The following is a 26,979-nucleotide window of genomic DNA, read 5'->3' on the forward strand; positions in this document are numbered from 1 at the left end:
TCCTCTCAGGGTTGTTTCCCTTAGGAAGCCTTCCCTATGGCCCATACCTCTTCCTCACATTAGAGTAGGTACCTCTTCCCTATATTCCGATTGTGAGCAAGTTGTGCATACTTTAATCATAGCAGTGATACTGTAGGTAACTGCTTACTTCCTCTCCCCCCAGAAATGGTTGCTCCAGGAGTGGTTCAGCACCTAAATCTTTGTGCCTTCAGGACCCACCATAAAATCTCCTTATGACAAATATAATAAAATGTTTGTTGAATAACTGAATGGGTGAGCTCTTGTTTAGTACAAAAAAAAAAACAGCACAGAAAGTTCTGTATATTGTGATTAGTATATACAAGAAAACTCTGATACTCCTTTTCTCTAATCTTGGCATTGTCCTTCACATGTCAATAAAAGTTTAACATTGACATGCCAATGCAAATCAAGGGAACTTGGCGGATATCCTGTGTTTGAAAATAGTAAATAAGTCTGGCTATCTATCATAATTAAAGGGAGTATAGCATTATTGTCCAAACTGTGGCACTTTTGAAAGAGAAAGAGGACCTGTTGTGCCAGGACAACTGGTATAAACTGGCATTGTTCTGGCTAAATTAGAATACAAGGTCATCTTAGTTATAATTAAGGGACTAGATGGTGAAAGACCCAGAGAGGTCAATGTTTCTATGGTACTTGTTTTGATGGTTACAGCATGCCCTGAAGCAGGAGTATTGTATATTTAACTGGCAGTTTCTTTAAGTGTAATTTTATTTTGTTTTTAAATTCAACATCTGTCTGGATGATTTGAAAGACAGGAGTCAACCCTACTCCCACCGTCTTTTCTTCAGGCCAAGGCTGCTGATGAAAGTTATTTTAATGGTGTTTCTTACAGAGACTTTTGTTTATTTCAAAGACAATAAGAATATTAGTTTATAGTATCTCCATGTTCAGGTCATTTTCGTTCCTTGAGTATTCAGGAAATTCTTGGGTTTTGGACAGGTATTTTAAAATTTCAGTTGGCTTGCAGCCCTTCTGTTAGGGAGCTGAATAAAGATTTATCCTGTCCAAAATATATAAACAGCTCATTCAGCTCAATATTAAAGAAACAAACAACCCAATCAAAAAATGGGCAGGAGACCTAAACAGACATTTTTCCAAAGAAGACATACAGATGGCCAAGAAGCACATGAAAAGCTGCTCAACATCACTAGTTATTAGAGAAATGCAAATCAAAACTACTGTGAAGTATCACCTCACACCAGTTAGAATGGGCATCATCAGAAAATCTACAAACAAAAAGTGCTGGAGAGGGTGTGGAGAAAAGAGAAGCCTCTTACACTGTTGGTGGGAATGTAAATTGATACAGCCAGTATGGAGAACAGTATGGAGGTTCCTTAAAAGACTAAAAATAGAATTACCATATGACCCAGTAATCCCGTTACTTGGCATATACCCAGAGAAAACCATAATTCAAAAAGACACATGCACCCCAATGTTCATTGCAGCACTATTTACAATAGCCAGGTCATGGAAGCAACCTAAATGCCCATCGACAGACGAATGGATAAAGAAGATGTGGTACATATAGACAATGGAATATTATTCACCCATAGAAAGGAATGAAATTGGGTCACTTGTAGAGCCGTGGATGGGCCTAGAGACTGTCATACAGAGTGAAGTAAGTCAGAAAGAGAAAAACAAATATCGTATATTAATGCATATTTGTGGAACCTAGAAAAATGGTACAGATGAACCAGTTTGCAGGGCAGAAATAGAGACACAGATGTAGAGAACAAACATATGGACACCAAGGGGGGAAAGTGGCTGGGGAGGTGATGTTGGTGGTGGGATGAATTGGGAGATTGGGATTGACACAGATACACTGATGTGTATAACATACATAACTAATAAGAACCTGCTGTATAAAAAAATAAATAAAATAAAATTCAAAAAAAATAAGTATTCATTAAAAAAAAAGATTTATTTTGAAATTCAGCACTGCTCAATCTGTTATTAATGCGCAGCTGAGGGGTCCTTGGGGTGCACAGAGCCATGAACTCATACTTCCAAGTGCTTAACTAAAAATGCTTTCAGCATCCCTTGCCCTCTAGTCTCCTCTATCTCTTTCCACAGTCTACATTCCTGCCCCAGTTTTGAATGAATTCTGTGAAAGAATAGACATTTGACATTGACTTTACCCTTTGTCAAAATTCAGTGCTTGAAGAAGCATGTCTGAGAGTATTCTGATGAACTTTGTGTTGACATTTAAAATCCACTAGACACTATGCTATACTATACCCAAGAGGAGCTCTGCAACTGGGGCTAAAATCTAATTTGGCTGTCACAAAATATAGAATAAATTTGGATATTAAAAATAAAACAAAGATGTTTAACTCTCTAGTTAGCAATAATATTGTCTCCAAATAGCAGTCATCCTTTTTCAAGCATATGTAATAGGACCCTGGAGGAAATCCATGTAATCTTTGAAAGAAATAAATGTTAGTAGTCCAGTAATACCAGAAGGAAATATAGAATGTTATGAGGTTGGAAAACAGAGTGGGTATATGTGTCTTTAAAGGGCCAATGGAAGATAAAAACGAGCATAAACACTAAGAAAAATAAAGCCTGAATTCTTCCAGGGGTATCAGAGAAGCTGAAAAGCTTCATGAATGTCCCAGGTGGAGAGGAAACTAGATTGACGTTATCATCTACATGGTATGTAGCTCCTGGATAATGGAAGCAAAAAAGACAGAACAACCAGGGGGACAGGCCCAGAAATGTATAAAGAAGAAAGAGTGGCTCGGGTTAGGAAAAGCTGAGAGTATATCTAGATGCTCTGAAGACTCAGCACATACCATGGAGGCCTAGGAAGCTTGGGAGACTGAAAATCAAGTTAAGTGCTCCCCAGAATTTCACACACAAGGCTGGGAAAAGTAATATTGCTGCCATGCTTGTTATGAGTGTATAGGTTTTGAACTAGTAAAACGTCCCAAGAATTCTGTGACTACCTCCTTCGATTTTGATATATGTGATTTTGATATTTTGATATTGAGCTTGTTAATTAGGCATTTGTAATGTATTGCCATGATGCCAGATTAAAAAAATAATATACGAAATATATTTGAAAGTTATTTGATGTCAAGATTGCTTTTTTACATTTATTTACTTTTTTTACTGAAGTATAGTTACACTATTAGTTTTAGGTGTAGAGCTTAGTGACTCAATATTTTTATAGATTATATTCCATTTAAAGATATTACAGATTAATGGTAGGTTTTTTTTAATGAAAACTTTCCCATAGAGTTAAATATCTCCAAGAAGTTCAAAATTCTACAAAATGCTAATTTACTACAACTTTCAGCATGCTCTTTCTGTCTATCATAGAAGGTACTAGAATGAAAGAAGGTACTAGAATTTACTAGAATGAAAGGACCATTTGTACTGCCATCTGCATCTTCTACAGTGAACAATTAATACACTTCTGAGCATATCAGAAGCTCTCTATAAGTATTAGATAAACTGAGCATAATTAAATGAAATCAACGGGAACAGTGTCTTAGTTTAACAAGAAGGTTGTCCATACATTTAAACTGTGTACAATATTCTAGACACTTTAGTAAGTAACACAGGCTCAAATGTAAGTCAAGATTTTTCCTAATTAAGCTGTTTTTTTCACTATTGGGAAGGTAGATTTAAGAAAGAAGAAATAATAATACTTTGCCAAATGCAATAAAAAATTATGTCTACAAAAGAGAGGTTGTATAGAGGAAGTCTGTGTTAGGCAAAGATGGGGCTAGAAAAAGCTTTATAGAGTAAGTAAGCATTATGAAGAAAGAATAGTTACTACACAGTCAAGAATAGGGTGAGGGCATTTTGGATGGAAGGAATAATTTATTCAGAAACAAATGAGCAAAATGGAAGTACAAATAAGTCAGCATTGTAAAAAGTCCAAAGATTATCCTCAAGAGGAGAAAAACAGATCATGGAGAATTATTTATGTTATGATAAGGAACTTGACTTGTGGCCATTCACAACAGAAAGCTATTAAAATGTGGATATTTGAGAGCAGGGCAGCTGTATTTTATTTTTAAGTCCCTGGAGTTTGAACAGTGTGTGGCAGATAGATGAGCTACAGATTTTTATTTATTTATTTTTGTTATTTGTTTTTAGTGATTGAAGAAATGGATAGGTGTCTAGACCAAGTGTTTGTACTGGAGTGATACCATTAGATATATATAGTAAAACAATCTATTTGACTATAAGATACATAGGGGAATTTTAAAACCTGGAAATAGGGAAAACAGATAAAAAGCTAATAAAATAGTTCTTGTGAGATATAAGATTGTGGATTAAGGTAATATCAGTGAGGTGGCCAAAAGAGCATAGATTTGTGACATAGTGAAGAAATAAATTATATTTGGTAATTTATTGGAAATGGAATCATAAGGAGAAAGGGAAGCAGAGTGTATAATTCATTTTTTCTGACCTAAATGACTAAATCATTGGGGATATCACCACCTGCAGTTGGGATTACAAAGGAAAAACAGAAAAAGAAAAGTTCAGTTTAGGTCATGTGTTGAAATGAGTAGTACTTATGCTATATCTGAACTCAAAATCAGGAATTTTTTTGGTATTTATTTGGTAAGTCTGAATGGAAATCAGAAATTGAAACGTATTCTCTTAGCTCCTGAAAATCCCCACTTGTGTTTGAATGTACCAATCTGCAAGTGGCAACATGGCCACTTTGCATCCTGATTATAATTTATGACTTTACTGAGTAGCTTCATATATATTGGACTGCACACCTATCTGTAGAGATAAGCTGGGTTTTCTGAAAATTGGCAGATACTTCACCAGGTCAAAAAATGTGGATTCTGGGAGGACCTTCAAGATGGCGGAGGAGTAAGATGTGGAGATCACTTTCCTCCCCACAAATACATCAAAAATACATCTACATGTGGAACAACCCCTACAGAACGCCTACTGAACGCTGGCAGAAGACCTCAGGCTTCCCAAAAGGCAAGAAACTACCCACGTACCTGAGTAGGGCAAAAGAAAAAAGAAAAAACAGAGACAAAAGAATAGGGACGGGACTTGAACCTCTGGGAGGGAGCTGTGAAGGAGGAAAAGTTTCCACGCAGTAGGAAGCCCTTTCACTGGCGGAAATGGTGGGGTGGGCAGGGGTGAAGCTTCGGAGCCACGGAGGAGAACGCAGCAACGGGTGCAGAGGGCAAAGCAGAGAGGTTCCTGCACAGAGGAGCGGTGCCGACCAGCACTCACCAGCCTGAGAGGCTTGTCTGCTCACCTGCCGGGGCAGGTGGAGGCTGGGAGCTGAGGCTCGGGCTTCAGAGGTCAGATCCCAGGGAGAAGACTAGGGTGGGCTGTGTGAACACAGCCTGAAGGGGGCTAGTGTGCCACAGCTAGCTGGGAGGTAGTCCAGGAAAAGTTCTGGACCTGCCTAAGGGTCAAGAGACCATTGTTTCGGGGTGCACGAGGAGAGGGGATTCAGAGCACCACCTAAATGAGCTTCAGAGATGGGCGTGAGCCGCTGCTATCAGCGTGGACACCAGAGAAGGGAATGAAATGCTAAGGCTGCTGCTACAGCCACCAAGAAGCCAGTGTGCAAGCACAGGTCACTATCCACACCTCCCCTCCTGGGAGCCTGTGCAGCCCACCACTGCCAGGGGCCCGTGATCCAGGGACAACTTCCCCGGGAGAACACATGGCATGCCTCAGGCTGTTGCAACATCATGCTGGCCTCTGCCACCACAGGCTCACCCTGCATTCTGTACCCCTCCCTCTCCCTGGCCTGAGTGAGCCAGAGCCCCCAAATCAGCCACTCCTTTAAACCCCTCCTGTCTGGACGAAGAACAGATGCCAGAGGGCAACCTACATGCAGAGGTGGGGCAAATCCAAAGCTGAACCCCAGGAGCTGTGCGAACAAAGAAGAGAAAGGGAAATCTCTCCCAGCAGCCTCAGAAGCAGCGGATTAAATCTCCACAATCAACTTGATGTACCCTACATCTGTGGCATACCTGAAGAGACAACAAATCATCCCAAAATTGAGGTGGTGGACTTTGGGAGCAACTGCAGACTTGGGGTTTGCTGTATGCGACTAACTATTTTCTGATTTATAGGTTTATCTTAGTTTAGTTTTTAGCGCATGTTATCATTGGTGGATTTGTTTATTGGTTTGGTTGCTCTCCTTTTTTATTACTTTTTTATTTTTTATTTTAATAATATTTAAAAATTTTTTTATTTTAATAGCTATTTTATTTTATTATTTTATTTTATTTTATTATTTTATTTCTTTTTCATTCTCCCTTTTCTTCTGAGCCGTGCGGCTGGCAGGGTCTTGGTACCCTGGCTGGGTGTCAGGCCTGAGCCTCAGAGGTGAGAGAGCTGAGTTCAGGACATTGGACCACCAGAGACCTCCCAACCCCACGTAATATCAATCAGTGAGACCTCTCCCAGACATCCCTGTCTCAACGCTAAGACGCAGCTCCACTCAATGAGAAACAAGCTCTAAACTGGACACCCTATGCCAAACAACTAGCAAGAGAGGAACACAACCCCACCCATTAGCAGAGAGGCTGCCTAAAATCATACTAAGTTCACAGACACCCCCAAAACACACCACCAGACTCTGTGCTGCCCACCAGAAAGACAAGATTAAGCCCCATCCACCTAAACATAGACACAAGTCCCCTCCACCAGGAAGCCTGCAAAAGACACTGAACCAACCTTACCCACTGGGGGCAGACACCAAAAAAACACAGGAGCTACGAACCTGCAGCCTGCAAAAAGGAGATGCCAAACACAGTAAGTTAAGCAAAATGAGAAGACAGAGAAATATGCAGCTGATGAAGGAGCAAGGTAAAAACGCACCAGATCAAATGAAGAGAAATAGGCAGTCTACCTGAAAAAGAATTTCAGAGTAATGATAGTAAAGATGATCCAAAATCTTGGAAATAGAATGGAGAAAATATAAGAAACGTTTATCAAGGACCTAGAAGAACTAAAGAGCAAACAAAAAACGATGAACAACACAATAAATAAAATTGAAAATTTTCTAGAAGGAATCAGTAGCAGAATAACTGAGGCAGAAGAACAGATAAGTGACCTGGAAGATAAAATATTGGAAATAACTACCACAGAGCAGAATAAAGAAAAAAGAATGAAAAGAGTTGAGGACAGTCTCAGAGACCTCTGGGACAACATTAAATGCAGCAACATTCGAATTTTAGGGGTCCCATAAGAAGAAGAGAAAAAGAAAGGTACTGAGAAAAATATTTGAAGATACTATAGTGGAAACCTTCCCTATATATGGGAAAGGAAATTGTCAATCAAGTACAGAAAGCGCAGAGAGTCCCATACAGGATAAATCCAAGGAGAAACACGCCAAGACAGATATTAGTCAAACTATCAAAAATTAAATACAAAGAAAAAACATTAAAAGCAGCAAGGGAAAAGCAACAAATATCATAAAAGGGAATCCCCATAAGGTTAACAGCTGATCTTTCAGCAGAAACTCTGCAAAACAGAAGGGAGTGGTAGGACATATTTAAAGTGATGAAAGGGAAGAACCTACAACCAAGATTACTCTACCCAGCAAGGATCTCATTCAGATTCGATGGAGAAACTAAAACCTTTACAGACAAGCAAAAGTTAAGAGAATTCAGCACCACCAAACCAGCTTTACAACAAATACTAAAGGAACTTCTCTAGGCAGGAAACACATGAGAAGGAAAAGACCTAAAATAACAACCCCAAAACAATTTTAAAAAATGGTAAGAGAAACATATATATCAATAACTAACTTAAATGTAAATGGATTAAATGCTCCCACCTAAAGACATAGACTGGCTGAATGGATACAAAAACAAGACTCATATATATGCTGTCTACAAGAGACCCACTTCATAACTACGGACACATACAGACTGAAAGTGAGGGGATGGAAAAAGGTAGTCCATGCAAATGGAAATCAAAAGAAAGCTGGAGTACAATTCTCATATTAGACAAAACAGACTTTAAAGACTATTACAAGAGACAAAGAAGGACACTACATAATGATCAAGGGATCAATCCAAGAAGATATAACAATTGTAAATATTTCTGCATGCAACATAGGAGCACTTCAATACATGAGGCAAATACTAACAGCCATAAAAGAGGAAATCAACAGTAACACAATCATACTACGGGACTTTTAACATCCCACTTTCACCAATGGACAGATCAACCAAAATGAAAATAAATAAGGAAGCACAAGCTTTAAATGACACATTAAACAAGATGGACTTAATTGATATATATAGGACATTCCATCCAAAAACAACAGAATACACTTTCTCCTCAAGTGCTCATGGAACATTCTCCAGGATAGATCATATCTTGGGTCACAAATGAAGCCTTGGTAAATTTAAGAAAATTGAAATCGTATCAAGCATCTTTTCCGACCACAATGCTTTGAGACTAGATATCCTCAACGCTATGAGGAAAAAAACTTTAAAAAATACAAACACATGGAGGCTAAACAATACACTACAAAATAACCGAGAGATCACTGAAGAAATCAAAGAGGAAATCAAAAAAATACCTAGAAACAAATGACAAAGAAAACACAACAACCCGAAACCTATGGGATGCAATAAAAGCAGTTCTAAGAGGGAAGTTAATAGCAATACAATCCTACCTCAAGAAACAAGAAACAGCTCAAGTAAACAACCTAACCTTACACCTAAAGCAATTAGAGAAAAAAGAACAAAAAAACACCCCCACAGTTAGCAGAAGGAAAGAAATCATAAAGATCAGCTCAGAAATAAATGAATAAGATATGAAGGAAACAATAGCAAAGATCAATAAAACTAAAAGCTGGTTCTTTGAGAAGATACACAAAATTGATAAACCATTAGCCAGACTTATCAAGAAAAAAAGGGAGAAGACTCAAATCAACAGAATTAGAAATGAAAATGGAGACATAACAACTGACACTGCAGAACTACAAAGGATCATGAGAGATTACTACAAGCAACTGTATGCCAATAAAATGGACAACCTGGAAGAAATGGACAAATTCTTAGAAAAGCACAACCTTCTGAGACTGAACCAGGAAGAAATAGAAAATATAAACAGACCAATCACAAGCACTGAAATTGAAACTGTGATTAAAAATTTTCCAACAAACAAAAGCCCAGGACCAGACGGCTTCACAGGCGAATTCTGTCAAACATTTAGAGAAGAGCTAAAACCTATCCTTCTCAAACTCTTCCAAAATATAGCAGAGGGAGAAACACTCCCAAACTCATTCTACGAGGCCACCATCACCCTGATACCAAAACAAGACAAAGATATCACAAAAAAAGAAAACTACAGACCAATATCACTGATGAACATAGATGACAAAATCCTCAACAAAATACTAGCAAACAGAATCCAACAGCACATTATAAGGATCATACACCATGATCAAGCGGGGTGTATCCCAGGAATGCAAGGATTCTTCAATATATGCAAATAAATCAATGTGATAAACCATATTAACAAACTGAAGGAGAAAAACCATATGATCATCTCAATAGATGCAGAAAAAGCTTTCAACAAAATTCAACACCCATTTATGATAAAAACTCTCCAGAAAGTAGGCATAGATAGAACTTACCTCAACATAATGAAGGCCATATATGACAAACCCACAGTCAATATCATTCTCAGTGGTGAAAAACTGAAACCATTTCCTCTAAGATCAGGAACAAGACATGGTTGTCCAATCTCACCACTATTATTCAACATAGTTTTGGAAGATTTACCCACAGCAGTCAGAGAAGAAAAATAAATTAAAGGAATCCAAATCAGAAAAGAAGAAGTAAACTGTCACTGTTTGCAGGTGACATGATACTATACATAGAGAATCCTAAAGATGCTACCAGAAAACTACTAGAGCTAATCAATGAATTTAGTAAAGTAGCAGGATACAAAATTAATGCACAGAAACCTCTTGCATTCCTATACACTAACGATGAAAAATCTGAAAGAGTAATTAAGGAAACACTCCCATTACCATTGCAACAAAAAGAATAAAATACCTAGGAATAAACCTACCTAAGGAGACAAAAGACCTGTATGCAGAAAACTATATGACACTGATGAAAGAAATGAAAGATGATACAAACAGATGGAGCGATATACCATGTTCTTGGATTGGAAGAATCAACATTGTGAAAATGAGTATACTACCCAAAGCAATCTACAGATTCAATGCAATCCCTATCAAACTACCAATGGCATTTTTCACAGAACTAGAACAAATCTCACAATTTGTATGGAAACACAAAATAACCCAAATAGCCAAAGCAATCTTGAGACAGAAAAATGGAGCTGGAGGAATCAGGCTCCTTGACTTCAGACTATACTACAAAGCTACAGTAATCAAGACAGTATGGTACTGGCACAAAAACAGAAATAGAGATCCATGGAATAGGATAGATAGCCGAGGGATAAACCCACACACTTATGGTCTCCTTATCTTTGATAAAGGAGGCAAGAATATACAGTGGAGAAAAGACAGCCTCTTCAATCTGTGGTGCTGGGAAAACTGGACAGCTACATGTAAATGAATGAAATTAGAACACTTGTTAACATCATACACAAAAATAGACTCAAAATGGATTAAAGGCCTAAATGTAAGGCCAGGAACTATAAAACTCTTAGAGGAAAACATAGGCAGAACACTCCAGGACATAAATCACAGCCAGATGCTTTTTGACCCACCTCCTAGAGAATTGGAAATAAAAATAAAAATAAACAAATGGGACCTAATGAAACTTAAAAGCTTTTACACAGCAAAGGAAAACATAAACAAGATGAAAAGACAACCCTCAGAATGGGAGAAAATATTTGCAAATGAAGCAACTGACAAAGGATTAATCTCAAAAATTTACAAGCAGCCCGTGCAGCTCAATATCGATAAAACAAACAACCCAATCCAAAAATGGGCAGAAGACCTAAATAGACATTTCTGCAAAGAAGATATACAGATTGCCAGCAAACACATGAAAGAATGCTCAGCATCACTAATCACTAGAGAAATGCAAATCAAAACTACAATGAGGTATCACCTCACACAGGTCAGAATGGCCATCATCAAAAAATCTAGAAACAGTAAATGCTGGAGAGGGTGTGGAGAAAAGGGAACCCTCTTGCACTGTTGCTGGGAATGTATACTGATACAGCCACTATGCAGAACAGTATGGATGTCCTTAAAAAACCAAAAATAGAACTACCATACAACCCAGCAATCCCACTACTGGGCATATACCCTGAGAAAAACATAGTTCAAAAAGAGTCATGTACCAAAATGTTCATTGCAGCTCTATTTACAATAGCCAGGACATGGAAGCAACCTAAGTGTCCATTGACAGATGAGTGGTTAAAGAAGATGTAGCACATATATGCAATGGAATATTACTCAGCCATAAAAAGAAACGAAACTGAGTTATTTGTAGTGAGGTGGATGGACCTAGAGTCTGTCATACAGAGTGAAGTAAGTCAGAAAGAGAAAAATACCGTATGCTAACACATATATATGGAACCTAAAGAAAAAAACAGAAAAATGTTCTGCAGGGCATAGGGGCAGGACAGGAATAATGACGCAGATGTAGAGAATGGACTTGAGGACATGAGGCAGGGAAGGGTAAGCTGGGACGAAGTGAGAGAGTGTTATGGACTTAATATATGCTACCAAGTGTAAAATAGATAGCTAGTGGGAAGCAGCCGCATAGCACAGGGAGATCAGCTCAGTGCTTTTGTGACCACCTAGAGGGGTGGGATAGGGAGGGTGGGAGGGAGACGCAAGAGTGAGGAGATATGGGCATATATATATATGTATAGCTGATTCACTTTGTTATAAAGCAGAAACTAACACACCATTGTAAAGCAATTATACTCCAATAAAGATGTTAAAAAAAAATTAGTCACACTTTTCGGAGGCATTTATGGATAAAACATATAGAAAATTTTCTAATTTATGTAGAGATTTATAGCAAAAAAAACAAAAAAAACCTCAGTTACTAAAGCACAATGCAGAGCTGCCTAACTTACATTTGCCTTATAATTTTCAATAAATATGAATTTTTGCATAGGCATAGACTTTGAATCAGTAGCAATCGTATATTGTTTTTGCATATTTGTATGAGCAACAGCATAATAAAGTTAGATCTTAAAATTTCTATGAATAACAACTCAGGTTTCTGTGCTCTAGCAGAATAGTACAAAGCAGGATTTCAGATCTAGCTATAAACTTACTACAGTGAGCTTGCTGCATTTAGGAGATATACTTCTGAGATTCACTGAGTGCCATTGTAGTCAAAGCACTAAATATTTGAAAACATACCATTATCCTTACTACTGTACATAAATCCACAGATTTGTGTAAATGATTGTTAGCAGAATAGATAGTCATAAGGGGGAAGAAACTTTATCTTAGATGTTTTCTTGCTATAGCTTTTTCTCTTATTTTTTTCCTATAGTAATAGTTTTGTTTACTTATTGTTTGTTTGCATTTCAGGCCCATTTGTATATCTGATGGACAGTAAGGATACTTCCCCTTAGAAAAATGTTAGTATGCACAGTATTTTGCTTAAGATATAAGAGAGATCACAGAGGCTCCTGAAGCCTATCCAGAGAACCCAGTTCAATAATTTTTTAATTATAATTTTTTCTTTGTGGATTATAATCCCCCCTCATCAGCTGATTTCTCTCTTCTCAATCAGTTTTCAAATACCCCATCCCGAACAGTCTTGTTTTACCATCATATTGTGGGTGTGTTTATTGAAGTGGGATTTGGAATTCCTGTATGTCCAATGTTGATGTTTTAGCTCGTATTTCATAGAATCCTCTGGGACCACACTGTGTTTTGAAGATGATACAAGTTAAAAACTTCCACACAATCAATGTGGACCACTCTGGGAGTTAAAGACTCCAGGAGGACCCAGTGAGAGGAGGGCTGCCACCATTTGTAAGATTTCCTTCCAGGAGCTTGATCAGGTCTCACAGTAGATATCAGAGAAAAGTCCCTTCATGCTTCTGGTAGGGGTAGAAGAAAGGACGAATTTTGAAATATATGAAAGCACTCCGTTGTTCTTTCCAAGGACTATCCTCCGGAGAAGCTTGCTAACCAGAGCCTAACCTGCTGGGATGTTATCAAAGCCTAACTGTCCTAGGGGAAGGGAGATACCCAAATCCGTCCCCACTTAAACAGGGAGAAAAAAACTGAGAAAAACTTGTGAAGTTCATAGACTAGAGACAGAGCTCACTAAAAGGCTGAAACCTAATCGTAGGACCATAGAAAGCTTCCCCTCCCTCCCTTCACTTAAACACCACATAATAAAAGCCTATGTAGAGTAGTTCCTTTTATCCAGTACCTCATGTCCAGCTACCAAGGAAACACTATAAGGCATGTCAAAAGGCAAAACATACAATGTGAAGAGACATGGCTGTGAAAAGAGTATCTGAGCTAGAGAATTTATGAAGAGAAACCTCCAAAATTCAAAAGCAAAGAGAACAAAGACTGAAAAAACAACTGCATATCCACAGACTGTGGGACAGCATGGCCAAGGGACTTTGCAGATGTGATTGAGTTAAAGATACTGAGATGGAGAGATTATCCTTGATTGTCTGGGTGGACCCAACAAGAGGGAGGCAGGAGAGTGAGGGTGAGAAAAGGAGATGTGAGGACGGTAGCAGAGGTAGGGTGTGTGTGTGTGTGTGTGTGTGTGTGTGTGTGTGTGTGTGTGTGTGTGTGTGTGAGAGAGAGAGAGAGAGACAGAGGGAGGGATTGGCTTTGAAGATAGAGAAAGGGACCACTGACCCACTAACCAAGAAATATAAGTGATTTCTAGAAACTGAAAATGGCAGGGAAATGGATTCTTCCCTCAAAGCTTCCAGAAGGAACCATCCCTGCCAACACCTTGGCTTTAGCCCAGTGAGACTGATTTTGGACTCCAGAACTATATAAGAGAATAAATTTATGTTGCTTAGATCACCAAGGGTGCGGTAAGATGTTACAGGAGCAACAGGGCACTGACACTGCCTCAGCATAACATAGTTTGAACAGGCGCAGGGCGGGGGACAGTGTATATACGTATATGCATGTGTATTGCAATTACAAGACGTTGTAAAAAATGAAGCAAAGTAAACAACAAGCAAGGCTTATAGCGGTGTAGAGTAGTATAAAACAAATTGCCTACAAGATTAAGAACAAGCTCAAAGAAGGAACAACATTTGAATTTATTCTTAAAGTGTGTCTAGTAAATATGATAAATATGCGGTAAAGCATTCTGGGCAAATGAGATTTGAGCTTAATTAAAGGATGGGCCCATGAAATCAGGTTTCTTAATTTAATATTTATTTTTATCAAAGTATCCTCTGTCCATCGTTTAAAATGACAATAACAAGGAATAATCTTCTGTTGCCCTACTCTTTCCCATCACAAAGTCCTGCTTCTTGGAGTCAATCACTTCTGTCCTTTTGTTTTTCTTCCAATATTTACCTCAGTAATTCTAAATAATGTATTTATGCTGTTAATTTATATTTTTCAATATAAATTTTCATATATTCATAAAAAGGAAAATGAAGATTAAGTTCTCTTGCATACATTCTTCATCCTGCAATAGTCCCACTGTAATTAACTTACAATTTTAAAAAATCAAGTCACTTAGTGTTTACATTGTATAACTTTGTACCTACCATTTATAGCTGAATCACTGTACTCCAATTATATGTCTTATCTTTTTTGAAGGTTTTTTTAGTTTTCCATAGAATTAGCTTATCTCTGATCTTCTAACTTCCCCTCTAGACCTTTACTTACTTATCTCCTCTCACAATTGAGTAAGGTCTAATTTCTATTATAAATCCTTACTTTAAAGCAATCAAAATGGTTCTGCTTCTCTTACATTACCCTGAATGATACTTTCAGCCAAGTCCATTTTTTCCTTCATATATATTATTAAATTTTAGCGGGGCATGCCTGCTAGAGACTGTGTTTCTTCACAGCCTCAAGTGCAACTAGGTCCTGCGACTGAATGGTGTTATGGGCAAAGATGTATGCAATTTCTCTTTTATTTCCTTAAAAGAAAATTGATTTGATCTCCACATTCTCTTCCTTCTGCCCAGTGAGATGGAATGTGACATCAGGTGACCTAACTTTGTCATGGAAATGAGAAGCATTCTTAGAGCATGACCGAGCAACAAGAGGGACCAGACCCAGATCACTGACGAGCTCTGGAGCCAAGCTGTGCTGCCAGCCTGGATCTGTCACCTCTGGTATGTTACGTGAGCATGAATAAAAATGTATTCCATTTAAGTTGGATTACAGATTCCCTTAGCTAAAGAGACAAAGCCGTGCACTAAACATTACAGGCAACATCACTAAATCCTAGCGATGTTCATGGCTTTTACATGGAGCCCTTCGGATACTCTCCTGCTGCTCCTTTTCCTCCCCGCCAGCCTGTATTCTAATGAATGCATGGGCACACGTGCACACACACACGTACACACGCACACAGCCTTACAGATAAGCCCACACATATACCACTTGTAAAAAGGACAAGATCTCACACTCAGGCAGAGTTTATCTCAGAACCTCTGATACATTTAGCCTTATGTTTCCTAATGAACTGAGCTATTTTGACCAAAAACTGTTAAATTTCTCCAAGAATTCTCATCCTGCACAGTTTCCTTGATGGTTCTAGAGCTAGCCTAATATTATGATCAAAGTACTTTTTAAAACATCGTACTTTTGATAAAACATGCATGTATTACTTTGTTTTTGTAATGGTGGTTATACACAGTCTCATTGTTCGCTTGTATTTGGTTTAAAGTTTAGAAGAGCCACCTGTTTGCAAGGAAGAAAGAATGTCAATTCAAATTTGGGTTAAGGCCAAGTTGTACAAATGACAAACTTGCTGGCGGCCAATTTAGCAGCAGAAAGTACATCCTAGAGCAGAGGAGATGTGTCACGTCTATCTTTAGTATGAACACCAAGTGGCTGTGCTGTCTGTAGATACAGTAGCTAGAAAAAAAAGATGCAATCTCAAAAAATAAAGAGTAGGGTAGCGTGGAAAACCAGAAGTTACATCAACAAATATCTGGCAACCTATAGTTATATGAGTTGAAGGAATATGCAAAAAATCTATATTATTACAAATCATGGCAAAAGCTTCAGGAGTCATGAAGTATGCCTGTTGTTGGTAGGAAAGCCATGTGTATGTAAAATTGATGCTTGTAAAGAGGCAAGAATAAGATAAGACGTTGAAGCAAGTCCACAAAGCATGAGACACAATATACTTCAGATTACATAGACTTGAAACAGCAGAATGCACCAAGTAATTAAAATAATTAAAGGGGAGCGATTGAGATGTAAAGACGAAGGTGAACGCTCTTACTGGAAGAAGCATAGCGTTCATTCTGCCAGTCAGGGATTCAGGGTAGTGTCTGTCCTGAGAGAGAAGGAGCTTCATGCCTCGTCTTCGCCCTGGGCTGCCTAGCAACCAGCTCTTCTCGGGAGGGCAGTGCCTAAGTTAATCTCTTTGGTAAGCATTTGCAGCTATTAATTTAATTAGCAAATGCAGCGTAGCATGAATGATCCGGGTGCAATAGCAAAATATTAATGAAGATTTGGAAATTCTAACCTTGAATAGGCATATTGGAGACCGTTCCCTAGTTATAGTGGGTCAGGGGAAACTCATTTCAGAAAATAAGAAAGTAATGCAGAAAACTTTCTCCTCTGCAGTCAGCTTCTATGGGGTTTGAGAAAGAAAGTACAATTTAAATTTTCTTATCTCTTTTTATTGCACAGAAACTTATTGTCTGGCTTTGAACGTGGAAATTGAATGAGGTTTTTCTAACTCTAAAATTCTGTTACTCCCAAATACCATCCCCCCAATATCCTGGTTTTAATCTTACTGTTTCTTAGAAGACCCATGGTTTTACCAACATAACTGTCTTCAAGGCAAACTGTATCAGATACCTTTCAAAGACTATTAATTCTCCTCTTGTTAGCTGACTAGAAGGGTAACTGTTCGGTGATAACAAGAAGTGTTTTATGGCTTTGACTCTGAGGCTGAATGTTCTGTCCCCTCAAGGCTTCTGCCCAGACCTCTCCATTTCAATTTCATAAAAGACAGTTGTGTTTCAGATGTTTCAGAAAGTCAAGTTCCACCAAAGGCAGATTACCTAGCATTTTATGTACTTTCTAACAACTTTTTCCTCTGGCAAAATGCTTTAATGAGGTACTGGATCTTGACCTTGTAAAAAACAGTGTGTGATAGAGGTTAAATGTTGTCTCAAGCTTTAATGAAGATACATTGGAAAAAATTTTAACCCCCCAAAATCCTTCTTTTGCCACTCTCTTTTCTTTTCTAATTAAAGAGTGGAATTCAACAATATTCTAGTTTCTGCAAAGAAAACCAGTAATCTGCTCATTTTTTTCTCTGGCTATGACTGTGAGAATGATGCCTTTCCATTTTATAAGGGAATCTGAAGTTCAAAATTAGTTCTATAAGATATTTGTGAACTGATTATGAACAAGGTCAAGGATGATAAATGCCTGGAGAAAAATCTTAAGTCAAAAACAAAGGGAAAAGTAACGATTACAGTAGCAGAGATGGTTATTTAGAATCATAAAGTCAATGCCTTACCTCTGAAAATGTAACTTCTCCACGAACAGGAAGGAAATGTGTGTGTGTGTGTTTGTGTGTTTATGTGCATGTCCTAATTCTTAACTGTATGGCTATGTTTAAATAGGATATAGAATTATAAGAATAGAGCTATTTAATTGGAACTAACTCACCAGCTTTCAATTATTTACTTACAAGCCATATATTAAAAAAGAAAGAGGGGCATAGAGGCAAACAACTTAGTGTTTCTCAAGCACCAGTTTGGCCAAACGAACAATCAAATCAGCTGATTTTTTGAAATTATGGGTCCAAAATGCAATTCTTAATCTAGGGACGTAATTGTCTGAACATTTAATGGATTACTCTTCAAAGTGTGTTTTTAGACCAGTAACATCAGTGTCACCGGGGAAATAGTTGAAATGCAAATTATCAGACCCCTCTCCATACCTAAGTGATCAGAAACTCTGGAGGTAGGGTTTGGTAATCTGGGTTTTAAGAAGCTCTCCAGATAATTCTGATGCATGCTAATTGGAGAAGCACTGCTTTTATCTGTCATGTGATATATACCATACACCTCTCCACTAAAAATTTCTTTTCCCCAATATCCTAGTAACTATTATAAAACATTGTTACTTTAGATAGGTTGCATTTTAAATAATAATTTTTTAAAGACCCTGTTCTTACTTTATTTTTCTGTTAGTGGGATTTTTTAAATTCACAAAGCTCCCACATATTCACAAGATACTAGAAAAAATATTTTTAAAAAGGGCAGAAAAATGACGCTCAGAGATAACCCACAAAAAGCATTTAGTTAAAGAATGTTCTAGATGCATATCTGTGTGTGTTTGAACTTATACAGGTATAATTATGATCCATGGTGTCTTGGGGGGAGAAACTTCTATTAAATTTTTTTGCGAAAACATGAATTATATGTATTTTTAGTTAATTGTGTCTGGGTTATGTGTTGACTAAAGAAATGCCCAAATCTCTGCAGCATACAATGCTGAATTTCACTTTTTTTTCTTGAATTGTATGATTGTTACAGCATCTTTGTGGCTGGCCTGAGCCCTGTGAACCTCCTTCTGTCAGGGCCCAGGCTGAAGGATCAGCCCCCATCTGGAATGCGCCATTCTCATTGTCAAGAGCAGAAACACAAACTGAACCACACACCCCACATAAAGCTTTTGCTCAGACGTGGTATATGTCACATCCCGTCCCATTCCACCGACCAAAGCAAGTCAAAGGTCATGGCTGACACTGGAGCCAGGAAGGATTCTCCCCTACAAAAGAGCTTCAAGTTACAGGGCAAAAGCCTAGAGTGTAAGACCCTCAGAAGAAGGGAGCTGATTCTTAGGAACAGCTGCCAGGGTCTGCTGTAGATATTTATCCACTTCATGTTCTTCCAGCAGAGCTAATGTCACTCTTGTCTGTGTTTTCTGCATTTCAGCTATTATACAAATCTTATTTCAATTGCTTTACCACTTCTTTTTCCTTCCCTTAGGACTGTCACTCAAGCTGCCTCCACTGGCAGAATTACTTTTTTGTCCTCTTCGCCATCAAATCACTGCTCTCTTCTTGTAGGTGTTCCCTATACGTCACATCCTTCAGTTACATGATTTTACACTTTGCTTTCATTATTTAGCGGTTTAGCCAATAGTGGTTATATTCAATAGTGATTTTTTTAAAATTATTATTTATTTATTTATTTTTGGCTGTGTTGGGTCTTCGTTTCTGTGCGAGGGCTTCCTCTAGCTGCGGCAAGTGGGGGCCACTCTTCATCACGGTGCGCGGGCCTCACTATCGTTGCCTTTCGTTGCGGAGCACAGGCTCCAGACGCGCAGGCTCAGTAGTTGTGGCTCACAGGCCTAGTTGCTCCGCGGCATGTGGGATCTTCCCAGACCAGGGCTCGAACCCGTGTCCCCTGCATTAGCAGGCAGATTCTCAACCACTGCGCCACCAGGGAAGCCCAATAGTGATTATTGATTGAATGTTTTACTTAGAAGTAGTTTCAAATTTCCATAAAGACAGAGACATGGCTGATTTTTTTTCCATTGCCTCTCTAAACAGGGTGTGGAATATAGTAGTAGCCCCATAAGTATTCACTGAAAGACTGGATGAATATTTCAATTTTTTATCTTTTGTGTATGTTTTTTCTTCTTTTTTTAATATGATAATTTGGGAGATATACAACCTATTTGTTTTATTCTTTATTTTATAACTTTAAATAAACCAGTTGAATCCATATTTATTATCTTCATATCAGAAGCAATATTTTTATTCCTTATTTGAAAGATAAAAGAACTTGTACCCTTATACTTCCTCTTCCAATTATCTTTCCAGTGTTTTGTTAGTCTGTTTTGTTATGTTTGTCCATTTTTGTTATTTTTGTTCCAGAGTATTTCTTTCAAGAAGTTCAAAATCTACATTTTGTATAATACACATAATTTCTAAAGAATTTTAGGTTTAGTTTTTTTAATAGACAATTAAAACTTGCTGCTTATTCTTTATAATCCATGCCCATGTTTATGTCTTCTTTATTTGGGGTATCTCTGGCTTAGTTCTGGGTTGCACTACTGAACAGGGCTTTGTGGGAAGGGTATATATATGTACAGTAGAGCTCCTGAGTTTTCACATTTATGAGACTTTTTTTTAAAAAATTATTTATTTATTTTTGGCTGCATAGGGTCTTCGTTTCTGCACGCGGGCTTTCTCTAGTTGCGGCGAGCAGGAGCTACTCTTTGTTGAGGTGCACAGCCTTCTCGTTGCGATGGCTTCTCTCGTTGCAGAGCACGGGCCCTAGGCACACAGGCTTCAGTAGTTGTGGCACGCGGCCTCAGCAGTTGTGGCTCGCGGGCTCTAGAGCGCAGGTTCAGCAGCTGTGGCACACGGGCTTAGTCTCTCTGCAGCATGTGGGATCCTCCCCAACCAGGGCTCGAACCCGTGTCCCCTGCATTGGCAGGTGGATTCTCAACCACTGCGCCACCAGGGAAGCCCCTATGAGACTTTTTATGTTAGCTTTACAAGTGAACAATGGCATTACTGGTGTAGAATTGAATTAAAGCATATTCTTTCTCACTCTGATTCTTTACACATTTGTCCTGGGTTTTGTTTTGTTGTTTGTTTGTTTTTAATCTTTTGTTGTTAAAATACTTTATATCTTTGGGGCTAATGTGGAGGTCTTTATTTAAAATCCTGGGCCTCCAATCTAACCTCCAATGCCTGACTGGTTGCTATAGGATGAATTCCCAGGACTCATATTTGACCCAAAACGTCCCTTCCATCTCACATGAGTTATCACTTATGGATAATCGCTCTTAAAATAAAGACCAAAATTCTCTACAATGATCCGATCCCAACTGCCTCTCAAATTTACTGAGAACAAACATAAATATTTCTGCTCCAGTTGCTTCAACAAGAGGAGATATATTACTTTTAACCAAAAGGTTTCTGTAAGAGGAATAGTATTTTCATCAAGCCAAACTAAGGTCTAAGTAGTTCAATAAGATTGAAATTCCCTCAACTAATAATTCCTCATATCTCATTGCCACTTTTTCAACATTTGGGCACAACAGTCAACCTTCCAGAATGACAGGGAATCCAACCTTGTTGTTCTGCTGTTGAGGGGACAGGTGAATCAAATCCTAACCCCAGTGGCTTCCAACCAGTCTCTTTTATGCATTAATTTTATACTTTCTGTAGAACTAGAGGCTGACACTCAAAATGGTTCTTCTCTCTTCCTACCTAGTGTGCAGTCTGGGACATTACTAATGTTAATAACTGGTAAGTGAGAAAGAAGCAGTGAAACCATCTAGGACTGGGTTTCAGGGAGCTTCTGGAAGCCTGGGATTGGCTGCTAATGTTTCCGCAATAGGTGAGGTCACCACTGTAATGGGAAGTAGCAGCATAGCAGGAATTAGAGGACACATGTATCACACAAGTATAGTGAGACTAGAGAAATGAAAACATCGTCCTGCTTCTTAACTTCAGCTGAAATAATACCTTTATTCTATTTTAAAGCAAATTTTTATTTACTAGTATTTCTTATTTTTCTATAGTAATTGACAAATACCGAGTTTTGTTTTGTCATGGGCAATTTTCTGTTTTCCTTAATCAGTAGATGTAGATAACTTTAAGCATCCTATTGTAACTTGAAATCTGGAAACAAACATTTTTCTGAATACAAAGGTACATTACTAAGGTAAAGGCTCAGGTAGATGTGGTGTCTTTAATGTTCAGTAACATGAACATTTTGTGTGTGTGTGTGTGTGTGTGTGTGTGTGTGTGTATGTCTGTATGGGTGTGCCTGTATGCTATCAGTGAAAATAGTTGTGCCAGTTGAGCATCAGAATACTTAAGTGGCTAAAACGACAAGGACATTTTTATCTCACATAACCCAAAGTCAGGAAGTAAGATAGTTTCAGGCTCTAGCTCCGTTTATCTGCCCTTCTCTCCTCTCTTCCCTCATTGGTATGCAGGTGCTTTGTTGTTGTTGTTTTCTCAGACTGCCTTTTCTCATGGTCATAAGGTGGCTGTTAGAAGAAAACAAGGCAGTGAGCTTCCATGTTCACTTCTAGTACAAGTAAGAGAAGAATCTCTCCCCAAACTGTAGAGTATAAAATTCTTCCATTCAGTCTCACTGGCCCAACTTAGGTGAAGTGCTCATTCAGTAACAGTCATCAGAATATAATATACACTGATTAGTGTAAGCCAAGTTTCCTTAACCAGTCCCTGGCAAGGAGCTGCGATGCCCATGATGATCTAAAGTAATACACATCCACCCCTGGAGTTGGATATGGGATCAGCTTCTCCTAAATCATATGGGCTACTTTGCGGAATGGGTGGCTCCTGAAGAAAATTAGAGTTTTAGGGGAGATGGTTCACTGTGAAGGCAATAGACAGTTTGTCCTCAAGAAAAAATGGGTCTCATTTTAAGAGACTTCTGAGAGCAACCAGAAAAGAAATAGATAAGAAATTTATTTTCTAATATCTTATAGAATGTATTAATAGAATAACGGTCATGAACTTAGCTTCTGTAGTGGCATGTTTCTTGAGTCTAAATTTAAATCCAATGTTCACTTGCTGAATGAGTTTGACCAAGTTGCTCTTTTGTAAAATGAGGAAACAATACAACTTACCACATAGGATTTTTTCTTTTCAGTAATTATTTAACTGAGATAATTCATGGGCTTGGCAATAAATATTAACTTTATTTTTTCCTTCTAATTTCGTTGTCCTTCTAATCATTCTTCTCTTTACCATTTTTGTTTGCATTTACTGTGATTTTTTTTAGCCCTAGTCTACACATAATTGATTTGGTTTTGTGTGTTGTCAGCTTTACCCCTTGCTGTTTCTAATATGTTGCTTGGTTGAGAAAAGACAGTTTTGTTTCTCCATTTCTTTCTTGACAGCTTCTTTTAAATTTCCTTCTGTTACCCTAGCATCTCACCTTTGAAGTCTCATACCATTAAAGCTATGTTCTTTATTATTTCCTGACCTTGCTAAGTAGTGACTACATTCTGTTTTCAGATTTGGGGAGCAAATTCTTTATCTGCATTTTGCATAATAAACCCCTAGCTTTAATATTTATATATTTATTTATTTACTTATTTATTTACTTATTTACTTACTTTCCTACTTACTTATTATTCTATATTACTGCATTAAATTAGTCTCATTTTTTTCTTCTTGCATATTTATCTTTGATTGGGGGTAATCTGGATCTGCTGTTGGCTTCATAAAATAATAGGAATGAATTATCTTTGACCTTGTTTTGCTGTCTGATATTTACGCCTTGCTCTTGAGGTTGAGAGCTTGAGAACTAGCTGTAGACGTCTGGTTGTCATTCTTTTCTTCTTTCTGCACCAGGCAGTACCCTACCTACTCTGATGAATATCTAATCTTAAGCTTTTCCTATAACACACTTCAGGATGAACCAGTCATTATGGTGTGAATTCCTAGAGGATAGATTTGTGTTTTAAGTGCTTATCTTTTTAACCATTTACTAATTTATATGTTGTGTTTGTTCGCTGCTGCCATCTCCTCTGACACTAGTACACTTTGGAGATTATTCCCTGTCCTCATTTCATCTTCTATGGGAAAAATGGAAAAATGTTGACTTTTAGTAGTTCTTCTCATCCAAGCATTGGGATGTTACTTACTTGCCATAAAAATAAAGGACCGTTTGAGAACATTTAGAGTTTTTCTCCAGAGTGCACTCATTTCATTTATTCCCAATTTATTTAGGGTGTTATATCGATTTGGAATGTTCAGCTGGAAATAACAGAATCCTGATGAAAAATAGTGTAAGAAAATTGGATTTTATTGCTATTGTTACTTAATAACGAGTAGTTCTGAGGCAGAGTTAGTCTGCTGGATGATGTCATGACTGACATCTCTTCATTCTCTTGGTCTTTCCCTCGTGAGTAGAGGATGCCATTGCACCTTTTATAGGAAAGAAGAAGAATATTTGCAAGAGAAACTCAATGGCCCAGGAGACTAAACCTACAACTATTAAATTTTTATGGTCTACTGCTGAAATTCCTAGACATCTGCCTAATAATTAAAAAATTAACAAACTCGGTTTGCACACAAAGAACTCCCTCGTGCATCACACTTAAGTATGAGATATCACTGGATATTTGAGAAAGGCCTACAATATAAAAGAGAAAGACCGATATAAACAGAAAAGAATTTGGTATTTTTTAAACTGGCTGGTAGCTTTATGGGGTTCAGTTTTTCTTCTTCTTTAGCTTGTATATAGATAACACACACACGTTTGTATGCCTTATACATTTTACAGTGAAACACCTATTTAAAAAGAAACAAAGTGTATTCTGTTTTTTTGGATGGAATGTCTTATAAATATCAATTAAGTCCATCTTGTTTAATGTATCATTTAAAGCTTGTGTTTCCTTATTTATTTTCATTTTGGATGATCTGTCCATTGGAGAAAGTGGGGTGTTAAAGTCCGCTACTATGATTGTGTTCCTGTCAATTTCCCCTTTTATGGCTGATAGCATTTGCCTTATGTATTGAGGTGCTCCTGTGTTGGGTGCATAAATATTTACAATTGTTATATTTTCTTCTTGGATTGATCCCTTGATCATTATGTAGTGTCCTTCTTTGTCTCTTGTAATAGTCTTTATTTTAAAGTCTGTTTTGTCTGATATGAGAATTGTACTCCAGCTTTCTTTTGATTTCCATTTGCATGGAATATGTTTTTCCATCCCCTCACTTTCAGTCTGTATGTGTCCCTAGGTCTGATGTGGGTCTCTTGTAGACAGCATATATATGGGTCTTGTTTTTGTATCCATTCAGCCAGTCTGTGTCTTTTGGTTGGAGCATTTAATCCATTTACATGTAAGGTAGTTATCGATATGTATGTTCCTATTACCATTTTCTTAATTGTTTTGGGTTTGTTATTGTAGGTCTTTTCCTTCTCTTGTGTTTCCTGCCTAGAGAAGTTCCTTTAGCATTTGTTGTAAAGCTGGTTTGGTGGTGCTGAGTTCTCTTAGCTTTTGCTTGTCTTAAAGGTTTTAATTTCTCCATCAAATCTGAATGAGATCCTTGCCGGGTAGAGTAATCTTGGTTGTAGGTTTTTTCCCTTTCATCACTTTAAATATGTCCTGCCCCTCCCTTCTGGCTTGCAGAGTTTCTGCTGAAAGATCAGCTGTTAACCTTATGGGGATTCCCTTGTATGTTATTTGTTGTTTTTCCCTTGCTGCTTTTAATATTTTTTCTTTGTACTTAATTTTTGTTGTTTGATTAATATGTGTCTTGGCGTGTTTCTAAACCCACACACATATGGTCACCTTATTTTTGATAAGGGAGGCAAGAATATACAATGGAGAAAAGATAGCCTCTTCAATAAGTGGTGCTGGGAAAACTGGACAGCTACATGTAAAAGAATGAAATTAGAACACTCCCTAACACCATAAACAAAAATAAACTCAAAATGGATTAAAGACCTAAATATAAGGACAGACACTATAAAACTCTTAGAGGAAAACATAGGCAGAACAGTCTTTGACATAAATCACAGCAAGATCCTTTTTGACCCACCTCCTAGAGAAATGGAAATAAAAACAACAATAAACAAATGGGACCTAAAGAAACGTAAAATCTTTTGCACAGCAAAGGAAACCATAAACAAGATGAAAAGACAACCTTCAGAATGGGAGAAAATATTTGCAAACGAAGCAAGTGACAAAGGATTAATCTCAAAAATGTAGAAGCAGCTCATGCAGCTCAAAATCAAAAAAACAACCCAATCCAAAAATGGGCAGAAGACCTAAACAGACATTTCTGCAAAGAAGGTATACAGATTGCCAACAAACACATGAAAGAATGCTCAACATCACTAATCACTAGAGAAATGCAAATCAAAACTACAATGAGGTATCACCTCACACTGGTCAGAATGGCCATCATCAAAAAATCTACAAACAGTGAATGCTGGAGAGGGTGTGGAGAAAAGGGAACCCTCTTGCAGTATTGGTTGGAATGTAAATTGATACAGCCACTATGGAGAACAGTATGAGGTTCCTTAAAAAACTAAAAATAGATCTACCATACCACCCAGCAATCCCAGTACTGGGCATATACCCTGAGAAAAACATAATTCAAAAAGAGTCATGTACCACAATGTTCATTGCAGCTCTGTTTACAATAACCAGGACATGGAAGCAACCTAAGTGTGCATCGACAGATGAATGGATAAAGAAGGTGTGGCACATATATACAATGGAATATTACTCAGCCATAAAAAGAAATGAAATTGAGTTATTTGTAGTGAGGTGGATGGACCTAGAGTCTGTCATACAGAGTGAAGTAAGACAGAAAGAGAAAAACAAATACCGTATGCTAACACACATACATAGAATCTAAAAAAAAAAAAAAGGTTATGAAGAACCTAGGGGCAGGACAGGAATAAAGACGCAGATGTAGAGAATGGACTTGAGGACATGGGGAGGGGGAAGGGTAAGCTGGGACGAAGTGAGAGAGTAGCATTGACATATACACACTACTAAGTGTAAAATAGATAGCTAGTGGGGAGCAGCTGCATAGCACAGGGAGATCAGCTTGGTGCTTTGTGACCACATAGAGGGGTGGGATAGGGAGGGTGGGAGAGAGACACAAGTGGGAGGAGATATGGGGATATATGTATATGTATAGCTGATACACTTTGTTATAAAGCAGAAACTAATACACCATTGTAAAGCAATTATACCCCAAAAAAATTAAAAAAAAAAAAAAAGAAACAGTTTGGAGACATGAAGATGAGAGAAAGGACAGCATCAGCACACTTTCTTTTCTTCAT

The sequence above is a fragment of the Balaenoptera borealis genome, assembly GCF_965194805.1.
Source record: "Balaenoptera borealis genome assembly, chromosome: 4".
NCBI lineage: Eukaryota > Metazoa > Chordata > Mammalia > Artiodactyla > Balaenopteridae > Balaenoptera > Balaenoptera borealis.